This window comes from Ixodes scapularis, unplaced genomic scaffold (assembly GCF_016920785.2).
Source record: "Ixodes scapularis isolate PalLabHiFi unplaced genomic scaffold, ASM1692078v2 PGA_scaffold2__306_contigs__length_199485367, whole genome shotgun sequence".
NCBI classification, from domain to species: Eukaryota; Metazoa; Arthropoda; class Arachnida; order Ixodida; family Ixodidae; genus Ixodes; species Ixodes scapularis.
In genome coordinates, this window is record NW_024609857.1 from 146,720,229 (window position 1) to 146,743,947 (window position 23,719).

The window sequence follows — 23,719 nt, forward strand, 5'->3', positions numbered from 1 at the left end:
GTCATCGGATCGCTTTTCTTTTATTTCTCCGTAAAGCCGTCGCTGGCCGATCGATGCCTTGCGAGGGAAAAAGATCCCGGGTTTACGTCTTGTGCTCCGTGGTTATGGTCTCGAATCTCCAGGGACGGTAGGTACCTAACGCGAGCGGTAAAAGTGTTCTTGGATTACTGCGGAGGCGTGCGAACGACCCCGACAGGACGTGGCGCGATTTCAGCAAACCTGCGCTTGTGTGTTTGTTACATTGGTGCTCAGTGGGGCTCTTTTGTTTACTTACCACATGTGAGCGTTGTTGACACGCACGGAAGAGCTCGTCCTAACTTTACTCACACGGTACCCTCAGAAATACTCAGAGTAACAGCGTAACTGTAAGAAAGGTAAGGTGTGGTTATGGTTTAGGCTTTTTTGCCTCATGATTGATGGTTCGATCTTCTTATCGGCCAATGCAGCATTCTCATTGGCTGAGCAGGGAGCGATTATAATATGCCTCTCCACGCCCTGCGCTTTCTTGAGTTCTCAGTGACCACAGTTCATTCGCCAATCACCACGGCAGATGTGGTAAATGAAAACTGAACGTTCAAATCAGACCAAGTTTCTGAGCAGAGTATACGATACTCAAAGAAGTGTGTGTCGTTGCCTCGAAGTTAACTAGGTAATAATTTTGTTACTGTAGGCACGGCACCTATTTCGTTTACTGATAAGACTGTTACTTTCACGGCCGGTGAGGTGCGTCGACACAATTTTGCGGAGGACTCGATAACGTCTATTGGAGATACAGACGGTTAGAGTTTTGGCAATGCTTTCCCTCTGCATACAAATGAAGGAGCGCGAATTAATCCGTGAGAATTCTTGTTTTTCATTTGCGGATACATTTGAGCACTAAATACCGCATTTCAAAGTTTTTGTCAGCTTACGAGGTTCCCGCGGCAAGCATTTGGGATGAGTATATGTAAATAACATGACCAAATCATTGCACACTCATGTAAATAGTGTACTTTTATAACCTGAAGTGTATTGCAGGGTGTTCTGTGCAGTGTTTAGTTTATGTGACAACTGTGAACTCTCAAGGAAGTGGACACTAATCACTCGAGTTCAAAGCACTAGCCGGGTCTGCTATAGCAACAGCCAATGTCTCCTTTTTATTTATTTTTATCAGTTATTAAAGAAAGAAAGGATGAGTATATAACTTAAATGCGTGTCTGCTTCGCACCCAAGTGTGGTACAGTACAAACGAAATTATAAACTCGCTGACATATTGATCGGATCTGGGGAAAGTACGGCACAAATTGTTTTTTTGCCCAGTTCGGTTATAAAAAAGAAATGTAAGCACTCCTATGATCAAGTTCTATAGTCTTGCTTTCAAATGTTGATCCCGCGTGTAATGATCGTATCTATAATAAATGATGATAGGGATGATGATGATGAATTGTTGACAAATCTATGTAAGCACGCCCCTATTATAATATACCGACGAAGCTGCCATCAAAATGCGTAAGCAAAATTACCTTTTTTTCTTTTTTTGTGGAGGTTAGCAAATGCCGGTTGCTCCGTTAGGGGTATACTGCGGAGTGAAGATATATCGATCCTTTTTGTCTGCGATTTCGTTTGTCTGCGCCGTTTGTTTACTACTAAGTAATCACCGGCAATATAGGCACTATATATTCCATGCATTTGGTAGACTTCTTTTCCAGGCATCATAGTGTGCCTCCCCCACCCCACCCTCGGCATTGTGATGTATTATCCCGTCCGTTGTAGCAATCGCTTAACGAAGAGAACATGTCGTAAAGAGACTACTTTCATCGATCGTTTTTCGATGTAAGCCTAATGTCGGTCGCTTTTTTACGTCCGGTGTTTGTTTCTCGCTAGCTCTATCAATATGCAGTGACACCGAACATACGCTTCAAGACTGAATTATTTAGACGATCTCTACGTTCAGGGCGCCTTCCACTGGGAGTATAGATCGTCTTGAGCTTTGTGCACAACACATGAAAGCAATAGCTCTGGAAAATAGCTCTAGGGAACGACGAAGACAAAAAAAAAAAGTTAATAATGATGGTATGACCCCGGAAAAGCTATTAGCGCTGGGACATTGATAAGGATGTTTCTTTCACTTGCTCCGTGATCCACTGGAAATAACATTTCGGGACCGTGCCATTTTTTTTTTTTTTTTTTTTGCTCTTCGTCATTTACTGTAGGTTATCTCCATAGGTGTCGGCCCCGTGCTGAACAAAGACGCGCAGGATTTTATCGTCATTGACAAATTAACAACGAAAGGACTGTCTAATTAAGAGTGTGGCTATTACTTCCTGACTGTTCTTATTAGCTGATGTGCACTCTCGTGGTCTGTCCAGTTATAAGGTGATCGGGTCTGCACCTCATCCATTCGTCGGTGACTGTACGTCCCAACACGAGAACTGCATAAGACACTACTCGGCCCACCAAAAAGAACGTTCCATCGAATGCCGATTGGGCCATCGCGCATATTTGCACAATTCTGTTTCGGTAAGAAAAAAAAAAGGGGGGGGGGGGGGGGGGGGGGGAGACGCTTATTCGTCTTAGAGTTCGTACGTTCCAGGTGGTATACCATAGCGACCGTTGGAGAATACGAAAAGGAACTTCGCGAGAAACCGTATTCACACCTTTCCAACGCTTATCACGCTAACAAAAAAGAAAACAGGTGAGTCGCTGGTTTGCAGACGAACGCGCGGTGTCTGATACTTTGCGGAACTCAGAACACCTGTCCATGGCGCAGCCGATCCAGTGGAGCCAATCAACATCAAAAAGTGCATCGTCAGCGTCTTCGCCATCTTTGCGCGTTCGTAATCGCCGGTTAAACTACGAATAGAAAGTTTTAGCATTGTGTATTGGAGCAAACGCAATTGGCTCTGCACGTTGGCGTTCGCTTGCGTGCTAACCACAGTTTGGGCTCCGCGCACGCCGCAGTGACGACGAGGCTATTATAGAATCTATTCACTTGCTGAGTCATCACCCACAAACATGGCCGCCGAGCGATAAAGCGGAACTTTTATTCGTGAGTTTGGTGAAAAATAAAAAAAGGCAAAGCAAACTCGCCTATCGGCAAACCGCTATGGCCTTCGGCGGCCATGCTTGTGTGTAGTGACTCGACATTAAAAGGCGGTCTGACGTCATGTGAATAGGCTCTATACCATACGCGAAGCTACTGTATATATATATACGCTATTCTGAAACTCGCTAATCACGTTGCGATCATTCGACTTTTGCGCGTGATTGGTGTAGCCGATGACAGCAAACGCGCAAGGACGACGAGCGCGCTGACGATGCACTTTTTGGTGCTGTCTGATTTGCTCCGTCGGAGCTCGCTTCACCCTGCGTTTCTTCGGCTGTCGGAGACTATACGGTGAGCAAGTTTGTCTGCTTCTTTTGCAGGGGTTGTGGTGGCACCAGAACGCTGAGCTCTGGTTGGCTCTGAATGAAGGATAGTGGGAACACCTCAAGACAGCTTGCTTCGAGGTCTACCCACTATCCTTCCATCAGAGCCAATCGGAGCTCGGCGTCTTTGTGACGTCACCGAAACTCCTTCGCAAGAAGCAGACGACTTGCTCTCCGCATACCGTGAGCAAGTGTTCCAAAACGTGTCTCTGGCGCATCGGAACGCTATAGGGCGGCCCTGCCAATCAGAGGTCAACATAAAGAACGCCCAGGGACTGAGCAATGACAGGCAGACTAGCTGGCGCCGACACTGGTTGAAATCGGGGGAGGAGGGGAGAGGGGAGACAAATGCACGAGATGGGCGCAAGAAGTGGACGAACCGGTATCTCGTATAGTCGGTGCTGACAGAAGGCGGTGATTGGAATGGCTGATCGAGAGTGCGATTCCGTCAGGGCGATTGTAAGCCAGTGTTGGCCGCGATACGTTAAAAGTAACGACGGTAACGGTAAGGCGGTACTTTTCCTGTAACGTCGATACGTCAAAAAAACGGGGAATGTACTTACGTTACATGCTTATTTCAAGTAACGCGGGTAATGAAGCTACGTTACTGCTTAGTTCTTTCCAAGACCTACACAAAAACACACTATTCGTGTGTGTGTGTGTGTGTGTGTGTGTGTGTGTGTGTGTGTGTGTGTGTGTGTGTGTGTGTGTGTGTGTGTGTGTGTGTGTGTGTGTGTGTGTGTGTGTGTGTGTGTGTGTGTGTGTGTGTGTGTGTGTGTGTGTGTGTGTGTGTGTGTGTGTGTGTGTGTGTGTGTGTGTGTGTGTGTGTGTGTGTGTGTGTGTGTGTGTGTGTGTGTGTGTGTGTGTGTTTGTTTTAGGCTTTTAGCGTTAGGTTACTTGAATTGTCGCGTTTTCACGTTTTTCCTTGTAAGTTTCAGATGGAACCGTAAAAACGATCAGGTAATTATGTTAAGTCCCAACATTCACATGATGTTTTTTTTTTTTTTCGTTTTCTTTTTATATATGGCGATTATGCATGCCTTTAACGTCCAAACAGTAAATAGAAAGAAACGTGCGTTACTTTTTATCGGTAACGGCAACGCGTTCCGTTTCTTTTGAAGTAACATAGGTCAGTAAAGCGTTCCATTCATTGGCAGTTAACGAGTAACGTGTTTCGTTACTGTTTCTCCGTAACGGCCACAGTACCGTCGTGAGGCAAGGTCGCCGACGGGGTGGTCCGTCTGGCAGCGGTCTCCGTCGACGCACCCGATTCGCAGTGACGCGTGGACGCCTCACGCGACACTGAGCAGCGAGCGGATCACGATCCGTGCTCCCTGTCGCGGGTGACGCCGATTACGAGGGCGCGATGCCAATCTCTCTAACGGGGCTCGAGGGAGTGGCCGAGGTTCCCGTCGGCGACGTATCGGTCCTTCGGAGACACACGTCGCGGGCGCCAAACATTTGCATCGATGCAGCAGATATACGCCCCGAGGCATCGGTCGACCTCGCACTCTTTTCTTTTTCTTTACTCCTCTTGTGTTTTGCGTTTCGACTGTAGAAACGGAAAGCGGCTCTTACGGCAACAGCTGCCTACGACCGTGTACGGGATAATAACGGTCTTTAAGATTTCAACGTTTTAGCGTGACTCGCGCGGCGAGCATGAGGCGTCGCACTGCGCATGCACACAAATTCTGCACATCCCCCGTTCGACGCCCCAAACTGCTCGGAAGACCCGAAGTGTTTTTCCCCCTATTCTTACATCCTCTAATAGCATTAGGGAAATTGCTAAAAAAAAAAAAAAATCCTAGCTATGTCTGAAGCCGGGTATTCCAAGAGAAAGCGAGTAACTATTCTCTCATAGCGTGACTCAGTGGGTTTTTGCGATAATGAGTGGAGATAATTACTGAAATCTTTCTTTCGTATATATAATCCTGGATTTTAACTCTCAATTGTATTTTCCTTTTTTGTGTTTCAGTCAGTTTTCACGACAGCTTTTACAGTATGCTTTATAGCTCGTGTACATTTGCATGTTCCTGTTTTTTTTTTCTTGTTTTTTTTTCTGCTGACGCCGCACCCGTTGATACTTTGGCAGTACTGCATGTTTTGTTTCTAAATAACGTGATGAAGAAAATGTTCTCTGATGAGCATACTCTCCGAAGCAGTACTTCTATACCCCAAATATTAACTGTAGCATATTGAAGAAGCCCACCCGTGCCACACGGGCAACTCAAATGCTATGTACGACGAATGACAGTCGTGTGATCGACGAATCGGCTCGCGATCTGTCGCGCGTGGAACGCCCCACGCTCGGAGTGTCGCGCGCTGATTAGCCGATCGTTCAAATGTCATTCGTTGTAAATGGCATTCGAGTTGCCCGTGTGGCACGAGTATTACACGCTTCGCTTTTTTTCTTTCTTTTTTTTTTTTTTTTTTGCTTTTAGCTAGCAGCATTATCGCCATGTACAAACGCTGAGGTGGTCGCGAGCGGGCGTGATTAAAGACATTCCATCCGAGACATAGGAGTCGCTTGACGTTTTTTCTACACATATAACCAGTTCCACGAAATTACAACGAAACGTGCCGGCAGGCGATGGGTGATCTTTACTGAAGCGATTTGAGCGTTTCAGCACACTTGGTGGACGTGCATGGTACGCTGCTGAGCGTTCCTGGGGTTTATTGTGAACGGGCTGACCGGTGCTCTATCATTTCTACCTTATTCGTATTCCTCGAAAATTTCACTCTGTTATTACTGTGAAGAGCGCAGGCGACCGGGCGTATATTTACCGTTTTGAGGAATTGCCCGAGACATCTACGGTTGATGTTTCCAGTTTTCTCGCCCCAGTCTCGGGTAAAATTCATCCAAATGATTCACTCCGTCGTTGGTTCGTGGTTCTACTTCGTAGAGATTTCCCGCTACAAAGTTCTCAACCTTCAGAGCCGCGATCCTAAGATCCTAAACCACTGTGTTTTTCTTTCCGTGTATCGGAATTCTGCGTTGTTTTTTTTTTTTTTTTTTTTAATTATTGTTAACTTCTGTCAGTAGCGCTCCTTGGGAAAGGAAAAGTGTGCAACGCCGCACGTCTCCGCGAGAGAAAAAAAAAAAAAAAGAAGAAAAAGACTGGCTGTCGTGACCGCCGAAGAAAGGAAGGCGTGATGATGAAAGAAACTGACAACATTAAGGCATGACAAAGAGCCGTCGCAAGAGGGAGACAAACCGTCGATATTAAGAGGGAAGTATACGGATTGTATGCTTGTAGCACACGAAGTGGAGCATTTCCTCGTTGAGTGCGCCGCCCGGCTTGGCGTCGATTTACTCCTCGCCAAATCCGCAAGCTCCGCGTGATAATGGCGTCAGAAATAGCATCTCTGCTTGTTCCCTCCAATGAGTCTGCTAATGGGTAAAACACACAATGATTTTTCGTCTTCCTTTTACGTTTAATGAAGTCTTGGGAATAATTGGAGGCTGCGCGTCGAGGTTGGGGTATTGTGATGAAAGTAGGATGCATTTTGTCTATATTCAGACCTGGGGCCCTAATCTGGACACTTGGCGAGAAACTTCGGCGAGAAATCTGGCGGCCGTGATTGGCCAACGCCGACCTTGACCTTTGGCGCCGGCCAATCAAAGTGGCCAGATTTCTCGCAAACTTTTTCGCCAAGTGTCCAGATTTGGGCCCCTGTTCAGGCCCAAGCCAAAAATTTGACACTCGGTCAACGTGACCGTACAGCTTTTGTGACAACTTTTACGCGAGTTCTGCCTCGTCGTCACGCGTCCCCTGCACGTTCTCCACGATGCCCTTCGATTCGCGTTCCTCTCGTTGCGTTCCCGTGAACCAAGGACGAATTATGGGACACTTGCACGACGTATAGACCGCTTTCGTGTGGCGGTTTCTGCCATGTTAAAATATGACGTAGTTGGGTTGGGCGAGACACTAAAGTAAATAGTTTAGGCATTAGTGCAGTAAAAAAAAAAGTATAGTCAACAGAAACAATTGAACTATTGACACAGACCGCTTGAATTCTAGCGCCTTCCAATCGGCAAATAAAGTTATTTGCTATTTTGACCCAACTACGCTACATGAGAATTCAACATGGCAGCCGCCACGAAGAAACGCTGTTAAGACAGGGCGGTTAATTGTACGAATCGGTCAACCCTGGAATGGTTGAATCCGCCCGTCGAGCACTTACAACACCCTTCTTGGGACATTGCCTTGTCATTGGAAGGCTTGTGTGTTATAGGTTAAGAACTGACGCTCCGTCATACTAATCCACATCGTGGCGTCACCATCTCAGGTTATTTACTATAAAAGCCGAAACTATGCTCGAACACACTGATAGCGCAAAGTCATAAAGCAAGGTAGAGAGCATCCTTCTGTTACGCACGTCTTTCACGCGAGGAAATTTCTCGGGTGTATGTTTCACTCTCATGGCCAGGAAGCACGATCGGACAGGGATATGGCCCCCAAACTCGTGTAAGTGTTCATCTGGGGGAAGTACTGCGGAGCAGCCAGGTAAAATAAACGCTGCCTCGAAAGCCCCATTTTATTATTTTTTTTTTTTTCGTTTCACCTTCCTAGCCGCGTCCTTCTGCTGCTGTACTTTCCTACAATTCCGCGCTGCATTCTTCGAGGCTTTCGCGGCATGCGGCGCCGGCAACAATCGTGCCCGTGTATGTGAGCGTATTTTGTCTCCTCGGGGAAAGAAAACACATAAAACCAAATGCCTGTCTGAACGTCGCGTAACAAGAAAAAAAAAAAAAAAAACGCTACGTTAATGGCGTCTAAAAATGCGAAGGCCTTTGAAAACTAGTTCTAGCTTCTGGCTTTGTGCGTCGGTCGCCCGCGCTTCTGTACTCATGCTGCCTGCCGCTGTTGTCATACCGCAGCTGCGTCGCGGAGCGACGAGTCATCGGTGCGGACACACGCTGTGGCCGTAAAGATTTTACCGAGAGATTGCTGCGTGGCTCTCTTCCCACTTAATCGTTCTTCGTCTTCGCGGCTGGCCGTCGTTCGGGTCACCGCCGTGGAGCGTGCGAATTCCGTTCCAGGAGAGAGGCGACGGTCCCGCCAAGTCGCGGCTTCTTTCTACTATTCGGGGCTCCGTGTTTTCGATATATGGCACACTAAAAGCCGCGCGATCGCGCTGCACATACATAATACGAAAGAAAGTCCGCAAACACGACTCACCGGCCGCAATATCCGTGGTTCGAATGCCGCGTGCCAGGTTTCTTCTTGCACGATCCTTGCCGTGCGGCATTCGAAGCACAAATCTCGCGATGACTCGCGTTCGAACCTGTATCCAGACTGCCTTTAGTGTGATGTACGAACATAACCGGGCTTAAAGGTCATGTGCACACTGGCTAAAAAAAGACCGTCTGCAGACATATCCGAAGCTGTATGAAGCACACATGCTTCGAAAAGGCGCAGGTGTTTTTGACATCATGTTTGCAGCCATAATCTCTTCTGTTCGCGACTCCAGCGAACTATAGATGGCGCGCTGGTCAGGCGAAATGGCGGACGAAAGGAGGTCGTTTTCGTCGTTCAGCACGCGGAACATCGTGAATTTCTTGCACAGCAGCGTAGAATCGGTGTTACATATGAAAGCAAAGCGATTTTTGGACGGTAAAAACCTTCTTCTAGTCAGTGCGTAGGAATGACGCGGCGGAAGCATAAAAATAATTACTGGAAACAATGTTTGTTTCTATGCTGCCTACGGAAACTAAGCAGCGAGAGCAGACGACAGAGTCGAAACGACCTCCTCTCCTGAAATCCTCGGCGTTACCGCTACGCGGCGTCGGTTTCGCTGGAGTCGCAATACTCACAAAGCCCGACAGTTCGCCGACGGAGCCATAGAGTGCCCGGTCGCAGGTTTGGAGCGCGAGGATCCGGTAGCACAGAGCATCAAAGAGCCGTTTCTCGGGGAACCTGGAGCTCAGCGCACAGCTTTTGCAGCGGCGAGGACCCGAAACACGCTTGTTCGCTCGGAAGAAGTGTGTTTCGGCGTCTCACCGCAGCGGAGCGCCAGTCACGGGGCACTCTTCTCATCCATTGTCTGCTGATCTGCCAGGCTTTGTCAGTATAGAGGAGGCTATGCTGCAGCGAACGCCGCGCTCTCTGAATCATGTACGAGGAGTGCGACTGCAGCTTTATCGTATTAGAATAGTTCTAATCAAAACGCGCTGCGTCAGTGATGGCCTTTAGAGTGCAAGGAAACGCAGCAGCCTACCGGCTCTCTATGGAGTGTCGAAAACTATAGGAATGACACTGCACTGTTCGATTCGAAGCGATATTCGCACACTCTTGGTGTATACACCGATAAACCCCGAGATCTATAGGGGAACTTAAGTTTCGTGGGAAGAATTGTCTTTCTTTACAGGATTTTGTGTAGCCCCCGAACACAGCCCGCTGTTGGCTGTCCGCGAGGCGTCGGGAACCGGGAACATTTTCCGTGTCTTCGACTCATGGCACATGTTTCCTATAGAGTATGGAGAATGCTACGCCATTTTTTACTTTTTTCTCCGACATAAGCCGCGATAAACGCCTCGTTTCCTCCGACACCGGAAATAGACATCGAAAAACACTGAATCTGCGGAGACAAAAACCCCGGATAAACACCTCGGAATTCCAAGCGTATTAAACCCCGAAACCACTGAACCCTCTTTATATATAACGGTCTTCCGAAAACGTCGGGCTGGAGGGGACCACAGGGGTCGCCGAGGACGTCACGGCGCGGCCCCTCTTCATGATTCTTCCAGGGCTGACGGCGAGTGCCAGGAGATAATTGTAGTGATTAGGCCGCCTGGCGGGACGCCGCCTTCGCCGGACAGGCCCCGACGAGATCATTCACTGTGTACCCAAACATACACAAAGCGTTTTTTTTTTTTTTTTTTTTTTTTTTTTTTTTTTTACAGATTTGTTTAAAAAGAGCAGTGAAAGCTACACTTACGCGGTTTGTGCAGGTGAGCTATACGACCAGGGGGACATAGTATGGGGCTAATCGTAGCAATCAGTCGGATAATTAAGTAAATTTTTAATTAAATTTTTATTTGTGAAAATGGACGTATGGTTTCAATAAGAAACTTGCTAGGCGTCCATACAAGACCACTAAATAAATAATTTTGTAATTATATTGAGCGTGTGGGAAGCGTAGAAGTGCGCTAAAGGTACCGCTGTGCAACTGTCACGAGGTGGGGCTATGATAAGAGACAGGTAGATCGCGCGGGCGCCTTATCACACCCCGGTATAGCCTCGCTCCTGCTGCACGAGTGGTGACTTTAGCGCACTACTGCGCTTCTCACGCGCATGAAGTGTTTCTGAAAATGACGAATATAGTGTTTGTCGATGACGCTCGGCAAGTTTCCAAGTAAAGGCATATCTCTGTTTTTACTTGTTAGAAATCTAATGACCAAATTAGACTTAACTAACCTTATCCCCCTATACTATGTCCCCCAGGCCGTATAACTCATCCGCACAAACCGCATAAGTGTAAATTTTACAGTTCTAAAAAAAAAAAAAAAAAAAATCCGTAAACAGACTTTTGAGGTAGTACACCCTTCAAGTAACTTGTTATCCGTTACTTTCTCTAAAATTTATCTGTTACTACGTTACAGTTTCGCGACAGTAACTGAGTCCGGTTCGGAATGACGTCTGCCATTCTGTCGCGCCAATTGTCCGAGGCCGCCATCTTTTTAGTAGCGATTGGATGCGAGTGCTGACGTCAGCGTTCGGCTTGGGGTTTGATCCCATATCATTGCCTCGGTGGGGCCCTGGTTTCGGGCTCGGGTTCGATCACACTTTACGCACCGAGAGCGACGACGAAAATACGGCGACCACCAACACTCCTTATTATGGGGTTGTGAATATGGTTATTGTAGCTCGAATGGAATACTTTGTCGCGTCGCCTAGTTACCAGCGCAATGTAGCGCGCTTTTAAGTCGATGTTTTGTTTAGCACTTTAACGTTCCAAGTTTGTGGATCTACGGTACAGGAGTACAGACGGTGACGTCTGTACAATTTGTGGAGTCATTCGGAAAGTTCTGGCGGAGTTCCAACACAAATCTGTTAAGTTTCACAACACGGTTTTAAATTAGTGTACTTATTCGAAATAAGCTAAGTTACAATTCCTTATCGGCATGATGAAAGATGGTAAATTTCATTTTGAATAAAGTTGGGACTTCGGCGGTCGATGGGGTCTTGACCAATCAAAAGAGCGCGATGCTCCTGCAAGACATTGCGTGCTTACGACACGTTCCATAAATCGCGGCACAGAAGATGAATACTTTTGGGACATAAAACCTTCATTCATCTACCATACTCACTACTAAACCTTGCTTCAACGGATATGGTTCCTGTGTTTTTAATATATGGATCAATTTCTGAGGAGCGAAACGCTCGAGAACCGAAATGAAGTCAAAAACGCCTTCCAAGGTTGCGTCAAGTCTAGAAGTATCGACGTTTGTCTAAATTAAATTTACAAACTTCCTCCGCGTCGGCAAAGATCTCTTGATTTTAACTGGGCTTATTTTGGCTGAACTTGTTCATTTATAGCCGAGCTATGAAACTTGAATGATTGGTCTTGAATTCCGCCTGAAGTCTCGAAACTAGTGGAATCGTAACGCATCATCGCAATTTCCATTAACCATCGAATTTCTGTTTTTAAAATTTTTTAGAACTACCCCATTTAAAGTTAACGCAGGAATTATTTGTAACGCTGGAAGTGAAATACTGGCCTTTATTTATCGGATGTAAGTCACTTACGGTAATTATTCCCATTTATGGCTTAAGGACGTTGATTCATTATCCCTAGCGAGAGCGCAATTCCAGCTTAAAGGAGCTACGCAACAATTTTTGTACTCTGCGCAAATACCGCTTAAAACGGATCCCTAACGTTAATGACCTATGAAACACGCGTTCGTTTTTCACCCCACGCAATAGAAGTCCCAGAAAAAAATTAAAGAAAAACGAGCAGCGTTCACCCCCTCAACTCGCAGCCAGAACAAGCGGCCACGTGATCTGGAGCCGATTATATGCCGCCAGTGTTGATCATAGCCACGCGCTGGGGTTGGCAAAGCGCAGGACACGCGCTGAGTTCCAGACATTGTTATGGCTCGGCTGTTGTCGTCGTTGCAGCGATTGGACACGGGTCACTACCCGAATGCTTCTCGAGCTAGCAATTGTCACGAGCCCAAGTCGAGTGCCCACGCAATGCTCGGGTCCAATCTATGAACCGCATTCAAATATCGTCACTTGGGTGTTCTGCGATCCCCGAGTTACGTCATCAAATTTTGCAAAGGAGAGATTGAATGAAAATGATCGCTTTTGTCCTTGAAATTACACCGCAACAAAGGAGTTTCTTGGCCAATGGCGTTGCGTGTGAGTATCCTTGAGTCCCAGGTGTGCCAGTAAGCTCGTGTAGAGAGAAAAACATTCCAATTGAATATCGTTGCACAGCTCCTTTAAACAAATTTTCTTCGTAAAAAAAAAAAAAAAAAAAAAAAGCTTAGCTTTAATTATTACACTTTGTCTTTCTCTCTATCTCTCTCTCTCTTTCTCTTTCTTTCTTTTTCTCTGTCCCGTATGAATGTCTCTTGTTTGTTAATTTGTTCGTTTAGATGGTGGCCCTCGCTTTCGCAAAAAAAAGTAGTACGCTTACAAGTGCTTATGGTAAATTTGGATACAGTTTAAGTACACTCGTTATAAAAGATAGACTTTACCTTTATTAATATGGACAGCTGAACAATTTAGACGAAACATAAAAATAAGAAATTAATCATGACACCCCTGCTTGTCGGTACAGAACTTGAACAGAGCAGACATTGCGCTGTATTATCGCGAACAGTATTAACGGAAACGGTTCTTCGTGTTTTGTTCGCGTGTCTCTCGGCTTCTGAAAGAACGTTGGTCCAAACTAGTGATGGAAGGCAAAGTTTAAGTCACATTCTTTGAACTCGTCGACAATACGAGAGATGAAGAAGCTCGTAGAAACCGCAGACGCAGAAAAAGCTGGGATTGGGCGTTTTAGCTCATATTGTTCGCGGGGGGTACCTTAAGTCGTCATTGCATTCGAAGTAACCGCCGACGTGTATAGTTACAACATTCTTCAAAAGTATATACGTATACCGTACACGTATAGTATAAAAATGCTATAGAACCGTTAAGTTTTGAGCGCTTCTGCTCACCATAAGTATCGACGTTAGAAACCTTTCCCTCGTTTAAACTCAACGACTAATAAGGAAATCCACGGATGAAGAAGCGTGCACGTATTAAATATGCAATACTAATTCAAGGCGCATCGACAGGGCCCCTAAGAACGAACTCCCCAGAAAATTAGCTCCTACGGACAACAGGATCACAGACTCCTACAGCGTGCTTAATAATGCTCTTGTTCAACAACGAGGTCAGAAAGTATTTAAAAAAAAATATAGAAAGAAAAGGTTCCCATTATTCGCGTAGTAGTATATGAAGTTGGCGGCGATGCACCCGCAGGGGAGGGGGGGGGGGGGGGGGGGGGGGGGGGGGGGGGGGACAAAGGGGGGCTCGCGTACAACTTGAGAGGGAATACCGTTTCCCTCCGGGGTTCCTTTCATCGGACGACCGACTTGGCGTCCCGCGTGAATGCTGCGGTAATTGGGGAGGCCCCGGACGTGGCCTCTACCGTTTCGTCTGACGATTGATTCCACCGATCGATTCGCGAAATTGCTTTGGGGGGCGACGCTTCACCTGCACGCAGCGCTTGTTCGCCACGGCCTCTCCCAAATATAGACTCGGTGGACTCTATACATTAGGGAGTTGCGCGCTTCGGCTTTGCAGACTGCATCTTGTTGAACTCCGATGTTATCCTTTTTTGTGTGTGTGATATTGGTCACTATTTAAGCTTCGATCACATTAAGTGAAACCGCTCGAGCCCACTTTCGTTTCGTCCACGAAATGTTTTGCGCCAGTATCATATTGTTGCGCATTTTCTCACTTTTGACTGATTTCTTGCCGACTCTTTATTTTACTTTAATTTTCTAACTTGCGTTTCATCATCCTGTATTTCTCATCACCATCTGTTCCCCCTCCTTACCCCTGCATTTATTCTCATTAATACTGCAAAAACTCTAGCCAGTGAAACTTTTCCACAGCCAGTGAGAAAAACCTCGCGTCAGGCGAACACCACCACCACCGCCACCACCACCGCCACCACCACCACCGCCACCACTGGCGGGAGGATTGGTGTTGATAGCCTGATATCGAGGAGCGCACGAAAAAAGATGATTTTGACTTTCTCTTTACAGCGAAGCTGTTTATGGCTAAGGTTCTGTGGATTTTTCGTGTGCATGACCAAAAACTCTGCGCTCGCACAGCCGCACGCGCCGCACTCGCACGCCTTCCCCGTATAAAAGATTCGAAGTAAATAACCCAAAAAGTAAGCGTTGACGAACGCGCGTTTAAGATGCCATTTGTTTTAAACTTTTGCTTTAGAACAGTAACTACTGCAGACGCCGGCACGTGCGGCGCGTGGAACACCACTCCCTGCGTACTCCTTGATGCTTCGGTAATTTAGAAATAGGTCTATTCAGTAGATTAGTTATGAATAGTCACCATTTTCAAGATCAGTAGACTCTCAGGTAAATAAGGTTTCTCAAAGATTTGCCGCCATGCGACCCGCGTCGCCCATGTCTACACTCGCACCGCCCTCTCTTTGTCGTCGTTGCAAGCGCTTGCATGCCTAGTTTCCTTTCCTTCCGCTCTCCCGGGGTGGCGGTCCCGTCGCGCGTGTCTAGATTCCTCCGGCTCCTCGGGGCGGGTCTGTGTCGTCTGTTAAACAGCTTCGCTGCTCATCCACATTCACAAAGTGGAATGGCTCATCATTTTTTGTGGACATTCTTGAATCTCGGGGAGAGAAAAAGACAAGCAGTTATCAGCTTCCTGGTTACTTTAGTGTTGTTTCAGAATGTATGTTTGCTTCACAAGGAGTCCCGTGATTTATTCTACACTATATGTAGACTGAATAGATAAAGACCAGGGCTGTCACAAGGGTGGTGGCGTAATTGCAATCTCTTCAGACCGTATTTTTTTTTTCTCTTCTATTACGAGGCTTTTGACACGTAATAGTATTTTAAGTAGTTCAAGATAACATACAAAGGAATTACAGTTCCGCCAGCTGATGCTCGTCAGGCGACGAAGTTATTCGCATATTGAAATGCTACCTAGATCCCGAGGACCAAGTTGGGTGCACTGACTAGAATAGCTACTAGCTGATCTCATTGCATGTTTAATGTCGCCTCCTAACATTCATCTGGGTGGTGCATGAAAGCCCCCGATGTCAAAAGGCCCGTGTCAAATGCCCCCCCGGCAAGCGCCACGTCCTTTTTGCCCCGCTTTCATAAGCCTCAGTTTCAGAAGCCCATGACACGATTCCCCTGTGTCAGGTGGCTGGGTCCTCAACGTGACGGCGGAGCATTCTGCTTTTAACTAAGAGACAGTTCGTGTGCACGCGACCTTATGTAAGTAGTCATGCCGTGCCCCAGACTAAAGTAAGGAATAACTAGATAAAGCTTCCCGTTCTTCAGGCGTACGCTATAGACATTGACGTCTTGTGACGTTAGAAGTGAGAGCATACAAAAAATATCAGTCACTGGGAGAACATTTAAAGCCAGTTTTTATGAATAAGCATCGATGCAAAGCTTTTGTTGACTCTGGAGCATGCGCGGATTCACAGTTCCGACGAAGTGGATTCTGTCAAAACTGTTAGCCCGCAGCTTATGGCGCCATAAATATCAAAGCACCAAACACTATAGTCCCATTTTCTTATGTCGTACTAAAAAAATATATATATTGTAGTGTGTAGATAAACTCTATAATTCTGCGTGTAAGTATACCTCTCTGACAGCGGAGGGCATCGCTGCAGGTGATGCAGATTGATGCAGTTGGCCACATGTACGTCATTCTAAATTTTGCGGCGGTTCAAGTTAGCCTTATTTTGTTGTTCTTCTTACTTCGGAGTCCCTTTGTAGGCCCTCAACCGATTAGGTTAAGACATGAAACTATGCTGGTTGAAGCACGGAGCCGGTGGCACGGGTACAGTGACGACGGGGCTTTTGCGGCAGGTATTCTGCACGCGGAGAAATTGGGCTATACACCTCATTCACCTATGTCTTCGTTTGGTGTAGCATCACGATTCGGTTGATATTACATCCTTGCAGCTTCTTGAAGCCCAGCGTTACACTGCATATTTCAGTTATATTTTGTCTTGATCGTAGTAATGCATAGTCTCTAACAAAAAAGCGCGTGTGCGGCGTCACATTCTCAGCTTTGTGAAATATTGCTCCACATGAATTGTCCAACGCGTTACTTTTCAGGCAGTCGCGTTTAGGTTATTTATGAAACATTTTCGTTCACTCGAACACGTTTTAATACGTTTCCGCTTTTTTTTTAATCTCTCTTTATTATGTTTTGTGTAAAGCCGTCGTCGTAGCACCGCGTGCGTGGGCATAGCCTGACCGTTGATTCTATCTTCTTCGATTAATTTGTTTTCTATAGACTCACATCAGTTGCATAGCCAGAAATGTTTCCCAGGGCGGGGGGCGATGGGTGGGGGTTGTTGAAGCCCCATGAGCCTCCCTCCTGGCTATGCCACTGACTCACATGTCACCCTCGAGAACTTGGCCATACTTTGAAGTAACTCGTTGAAGACCGGCGCATGTAAATTCTGCGGTTCAAGCTTCTGCCGTGATCGAGAAAGTTAGGAAAGCTTCGTACTATCATACTGTAGTGAAAAAAAAAAAAATGGTGGTCACAAGACACATGAGGTCTAGATTCGCATCGTCGCCCGATGCTTCCGAACAAAGTGGTTTCCTATATTTGTAAATAGCGTGAATAAAACGTTATGTAGAATTACGCGCCTTTGCATTACTATGCATCGTTTTCCACTGTTGCTTCGTATCCCGACCGAGGTGCCCGCAGTATGACGGAGGCTTATTGCGGAGGAGGCGCCGTATAACCGAGCTTTCGGTTGCACGTCAAAAGATCCCCAGGTGGTCGAAATTAATCCTCAGTCCTCCGCTGGGGCGTGCCAGATGCCCGTCGTAGGTTTAGCACGTAAGACCCCCAAATTTTTTTTTTCCACTGTTGCCATTACCTCTGTCCAAGTAGCGTCGTAAAAACAAGTTGATCGCAAAACAAAAAAGAAGACCTGACCAAGATTAGTGGTTCTCTGGATTCCCGGTTTTAATGAGGTAGTTTTATACGAGAACCCTCCACGGGCCATCCTTGCTCGCGTTTGACGTGCGTATGTTTCTACAGCTTTGAACTTGATCTGCCTCAATGGGCGACGAGTCTCCCAGCTATAGATGAGAAATTTAGCCAGTGCAGTACAACCGCTAGCCTGGGGTCTTTAACGTGCATCACGCACTAGTGATACACGACCGCACGCCGGTACAGTGCTCATCCAGATCGAATTGGGCAGGGGTGGAGATTGAACCCAGGATCCTGAGTTCTGCTGTGCGAGCTTTCGCTTCTAGCAGGCAAAGTTGTTGGAGTGATCGTCAACAAGGGTGCCCAGCTCAGTTGCTGACACTTTCTTCGCGACTTGACGCTGCTTCGTGGCTGAGTCTCTCTCTCCCGTGCTTCGACCCTCTCCCAGGGTAGAAACTGTGTGTTATCTGGATAGGCGCGGAGGCTTCTCACGGTCAGATTGTATGCACTGCGGCATTTCAGAGGACACGATGCAATGCCCCCAAAAGGGTGAATAAATGGAGGCGAAAACGCCTTATATTCACGATTCCTTCATCACGTGGAACATTGCATATCATTCCGATCGCAAGCGCTGCTCGTTAACACCGCCATCAAGTGTTATCGCTCCTTCGTTGCATTTGACAAAATGTCTATCCCAAACAATCTTTTTTTTTTTTTTTTTTTTTTTTTTGGAGGCGGACGGCAGGACGTTAGGTCCTCCCATTAAGCTCACATGTAAACCTTCCGATGCCGCAACTTGTCGGAGACGGCACGATGTTGCTCGGAGATTCTCCGCGTCGAGCCCCCTCGAGAACCATCTCTCAAGCTCTCTCCAATGCCGTGGGATAATCCCGCCGAAATGCGACGAAGCACGGAGGCCGACTCTCTGTTGCCGAAGAGCGTATAGAACACGCAATGGTGGGGGGAACGTCGTCGTGGAAGTGTTTTGCTGCGGAGCGTTCCTTCCCCGAGTTGTTTAACGACAGTTTGAACGCGGCGACGACCGAAACGTCGCTCTCGCCATCGCCGCATCTCAAAACAGGTTTGCGTGCACGCGCTCTGTGCGTGTTCTCGTGCAGCGGCGGGCGCCTCTTTCGCTCGGCCCAGAACAGTGACGAAAGCGCGCCGCGCACAATGCGCGCCTTCTTCAGCGACGCCCGCCGCTGCTCGCCTATACGTCGCCTTACGATGGACCGCAACGGACGCTACGAGCCATCCCAGCCAACCCAACGCCACGTGCGTGTCACGTGGTCTTCGGGAGGGGCGCAGCGACGCGCGGGGCGCGTAGTCACGTGATGTGTTTGAGGTGCTCGATTGGCTTGCAGGATGTCTCGCAACGTCCGCGGCGGTCCATGGTAAGGTGAAACGGGGCATGGATCGTGTCGCCCAAGGGGGGCGATTGGCATCAGATCCGCGCCGCCGCAGTGCCGTATAAATATAGAGGAAGGGGGAGCTGGGTCGTGTGGATCTTACTCCTCGGCTCGGCTCGATTGGCCCGGTTACGTGGACCTAGCCCGTAATCTTCTGCCACTCGGGCCGAACCGTGGGCGTCTGGCCCTGTAGTGCGTAAACTGCAAAACCTCCGACTTGGAAACAGATTTGTTGTTGGGTGTTCGAATCGGGGTAGGCGTCCCATTTTCAAAGACAGGTGCGCGGCGGGTACAGGGTCGCGATCGTCTTGTCTCTTCGCGTAACACAGACCGATGACAGACATCACCTCAGCGCACACGGAGCTAACCTATGGTGTCTTTAGCGTGTCACACTTCGAACAAAGCTCGGGCAGGGCAGAACCTGACTTCTTAGAGAAGTCGGTGACTCTCAGAATCTTCGATAAATATCCTGACCGATCATTGTGATGGCCAAGAAATGTACCAAAGCGGTAGCCGTTGAACAATTGTTGAGGTTGCAAGAAATGACGATGGGATGAAGGATATAGAGAAAGGAGCCAAATGAAGTTACGCTGTACAAGGTCCCCCCCCCCCCCCCCCCGCCCCAAACAAAAAAACAGATGTAGTTTTTTTTTTCTCTCTTTTTTTTTAGCAACAAAATTACACTACGCAATGCTGAACGGAACGCTCATACCCCGCCTAAATGTAGCGCTAAAGGTCCGAACCAGATTCCAAAGTTTCAACATTAACAGGTTTCTAAGCCAAATGTTATAACCGATTTTCGGGAATTTTAATAGGAAAATGGCGGCCGATGGACCTCTTATAACGGACGGAGCCCTATGGCGCTGGCCAGTTACCGAAAACAGGCGAAAATGGTCCCCATTTTTTTCATTGAAGATTTAAGAAAATTGTCTATAACTTTTTAATAAGATAACGGTTTGTTCTAAAACTTTAGCGTGTGGTTCGGACCGCTAGGGCTACATTTAGGCGGAGATTAAACGCTTATTGATCCATTGCTTTTTTTTTTTTTTTGGTGTGGGGGGGGGGGGGGGGGGCGGGCTGTAAACAAAATAATTTTTTTCGGGGGGAACACCTTCTACACTCGGCGCTAAAAAATTAAATTAGCACAAGTATTCGACGGCCCGGACGTCGTTATATGGTCACTGACATCCACTCTGCCTGTGATAGTATCCCTAGGCAGCAGCCGTGGAAGCCACGGTACCAACTGATAGTAACTGTACCAATCAGGAAATCACAGATGTCGTCACGTCATCATTACCAGTACCCTCTCGTTCCTAGGCTGTCGACGTCTACCGTATTCCACGAATTATTGAGTCCCACCAGCACTACACCAACGCAGAGAAACTATATTCCCCGTCACCCCTAAGGTGAGAGTGTGGTGGAAGCTACGTCCTCGCTCGACCACACCTCCATGTCGTCACGTGATCACGCTCCCGCCCATACCGACGCACAGAGATCCGGGTCAGGTGATGAGAGGGAGGCGGCTGATTGGTCCGGCGGGCACGTAACTCCCGTCGGAGTCTCAGCTCAGTGGTGAACGGAGGGTACCAGTTGCAGTGTCCTCCGTCCACCACTGCTGAGCTGCGTCGTACACTCTCAAGAAAAAATAGTGTAAAAGGGTGTATTGTTACACCCTTTGTCCTATATAATACACCCCAATACGTCATTTGGACGTACTGAGCCCTATAGTCGAACAGACGGCCCCAAATTTTACGAGGGGCTTGATAACGGTGTGTTATAACTTTATCAATACCTAAAGTACCTGCCAAAGAGCACAGAAAGAAAACACCGAGTTTTTACTGTAGGGACAAGAAAACCCCGATTATTTTTTCCGTGTTCAGTAAAACGTACATTAGCTATTTTAATCAGTTGTACCACACGGCTATCAAGCCCCTCGTAAAATTTCGGGCCGTCTGTTTGACTGTAGGGCGCTGTACGTCGAATTGAAGCTTTGGGGTGTATTTTTATATGGAACAAAGGGTGAAATGATACACCCTTTCTTCTTGATAGTGTAAGCTTATAGCGCGGAAAGAGGTATTCGCACTCCCGGATCAATCAACCGGGTCCCTTATCACCCGATGAAAGCGAAACAGGAGCGAGCGTGATCATGTGGCAAAGGATGGACGACTCCAACGATCGCGCTTCCACGGCACTTTTCGGCGTAGGGTAGAATGAAGCATAGTATGACACCGGCCCCCCGCCGACAAAGTCGGGCCAGCGGAAGTAAGACGTTTCGCGCGATAATAGGCTTCATTTCGAGCTCGTCGTGACTCGGCTCACTGATGTCGACGTATAAACGCGCCAAGAGAAGACAGGTTGTTGACTGCCTCCCTGCTTGCCGACACCACCGCTTGGACGCCGCGCCACTCCATTACGTTACAAAGACATGGAAACCATAAAGGAGAGTCGACGGCGCTCTCGGTGTACGAGCAGCGGCGAGCTTACCCCACCGGGACTGCGGTTGGGTCATGGGTGTAATAACCGGGTAAGTCCACATCGCTTGATGACCGGGCAGTTCCTTCGCGATGCATTGGCCACCGACCGAGCCGTAAGTGTCGACGGCGAACTCACGTAAGAGTTTGTTTTTCTGTTTGTTGAGACTGTGCTTTGGAGTTAGGAGGGCTGCAATGTATTATTTTATGTTGCAAGAGTCAACTGCGACAAAGCGGTAGTTGTCCATGTCAAAATAAGGGGAAGGAAACGCATCAAGTGGCCGTTTATTATAAGGCCGGACTTTCCTTCACAATCTGACGGCTGTGGTTAGAGCGCAATTTCACTGACCGCTAATTACCGTGCTTTGTGGTAAAGAATGTGTAGCTCTCGGCTGTCTGCATGGCACTGCTCTCTGCTGCACCAATCTGAGTAGACGTGTCTGTGGGCTGTACCGTGCGAAATGTGGTGATATACAACCGCTCATTTTTCTACGTTTACTACTTTGCTTGGGACAGAATCGATTCTGTGGTACATATACGCATGTCCGAGCAAATACCAGATTATCCAAATTGCTGGTGCGCGTGATAGCATCATCATCATCATCATTTATTATTCCTTAAAGGCCCAGGGGGCATTACACAAGGGAGTGAACACTTAAAAACAAACAAGTAACAAAACTATTTACCTACGAAAACACGCTCTAATCTAGTTATGGGTTAGAAAAAATAAGCTAATGGCTGCAGAAAATTTCTTAGTATCAGATAAGGTAACAATTACATCAGGCAGTGAGTTCCAGTCGTCAATGGCCAATGGTAAAGTAGACATTTGGTGAGTGACGGTTGACGATGAAATCGGACGGAGTTTACAAGAATGGTCGAGACGAGGGAAAATGCGGTAAGGAGGTGATAACAAACTTCGTCTGAGATGACTGTTGTAATAAAAGATCCGATGAAGAAGAGAAAGACGAGACACCCTGCGGCGGTGAGAAAGAGTGTCAAGGTTAGCTGATTGGCGAAGTCCTGATATGCTTGCGTATGGGGAATAGTCGGAATAAATAAAACGGAGGGCCCTACTTTGAACGGATTCCAGGTTGTTAGTTAGGTATGCCTGCCACGGTGACCATATGGAAGAAGCGAATTCTAGTTTAGTTCTGACCAAGGTAGTATAAGCTAGTTGTTTTACGGGGGGATGTAGCTTGTCTGAGGTTACGGCGAAGAAATCCGAGAGTGCGGTTAGCATCGGCGATGACAGTTGTTATATGAGTGGTTCATGACAGGTCAGATGTCAGATGAATTCCTAGATATTTATACGATGAACAAGCAGTTACTGGGATGCCAGAAAAGTGGTAAGAGGAGGATAGAACATGTGAACTGCGGGAAAAAGATAGCGATTTACATTTATTATAGTTTAAAGCCATTTGCCATTTATGACACCACTGAATTATAAGTTGGAGATCGTTTTGCAAGGTTAGCTGATCGTGGCGTGAATGAATGGGTCTATATATGACACAGTCATCGGCGAACAAACGTACTTCAGAAGTGATGCCATGGTGGAGATCATTAATGTAGATTAAAAAGAGAAGGGGGCCAAGAACGCTTCCCTGAGGGACGCCAGACGTTACTGCGTTTGTGGTAGATTTTTTATTGTTAATAGAAGTGTACTGTGTGCGATTAGTAAGGAATTCAGAAATCCAATTGACTACTGAGGGGTGAAGATTAATATTTCTTAGTTTCATTAAAATACGTTGATGAGGGACCCTGTCAAATGCTTTGGAGAAGTCAATAAGGATGGCGTCAGTTTGAACATTGGAATCGAAATTTGAGTAAACGTCAGTTAGAAATGCTGTTAGCTGAGTTTCGCATGAGTAGGACTTGCGAAATCCGTGCTGGTGCTTGAAAAGGAGGTTATGAGAGTCTAGGAAATTTATTATGTTAGAATAGAGAATGTGCTCCAAGAGTTTGCATGAAACGCTGGTGAGCGAGATGGGACGATAGTTGCTGATGCATGTATACACAACGAATCATGTGGATCCCTGTTGCTGATGCACATGATAGCATGCATACGTATACCACGAACGCTGTTGACCGTCATGCATGTCGCCGTGGCTTTAACTGCACGCCGTTCAAACTTACCCAGACACACACTGACGTGTGTACGGGCATGAGGTGTTTGGAAGTCGCTTGCACTGCTTCGGTAACCGGTGTCATTCAAATCGACAATCTGGCACTCCCACCCTTCCCAGCATGGACTGGTCTC

The 23,719-nt window shown here is 47.2% G+C and overlaps 1 protein-coding gene across 6 annotated transcripts in view; it reads left to right on the plus strand.

Annotated features, from left to right (window-relative positions):
* Positions 1–23,719, plus strand: part of LOC8038847 — a 506,694-nt gene that overhangs the window by 278,947 nt on the left and 204,028 nt on the right. The gene's annotated exons all lie outside the window — the stretch shown is intronic.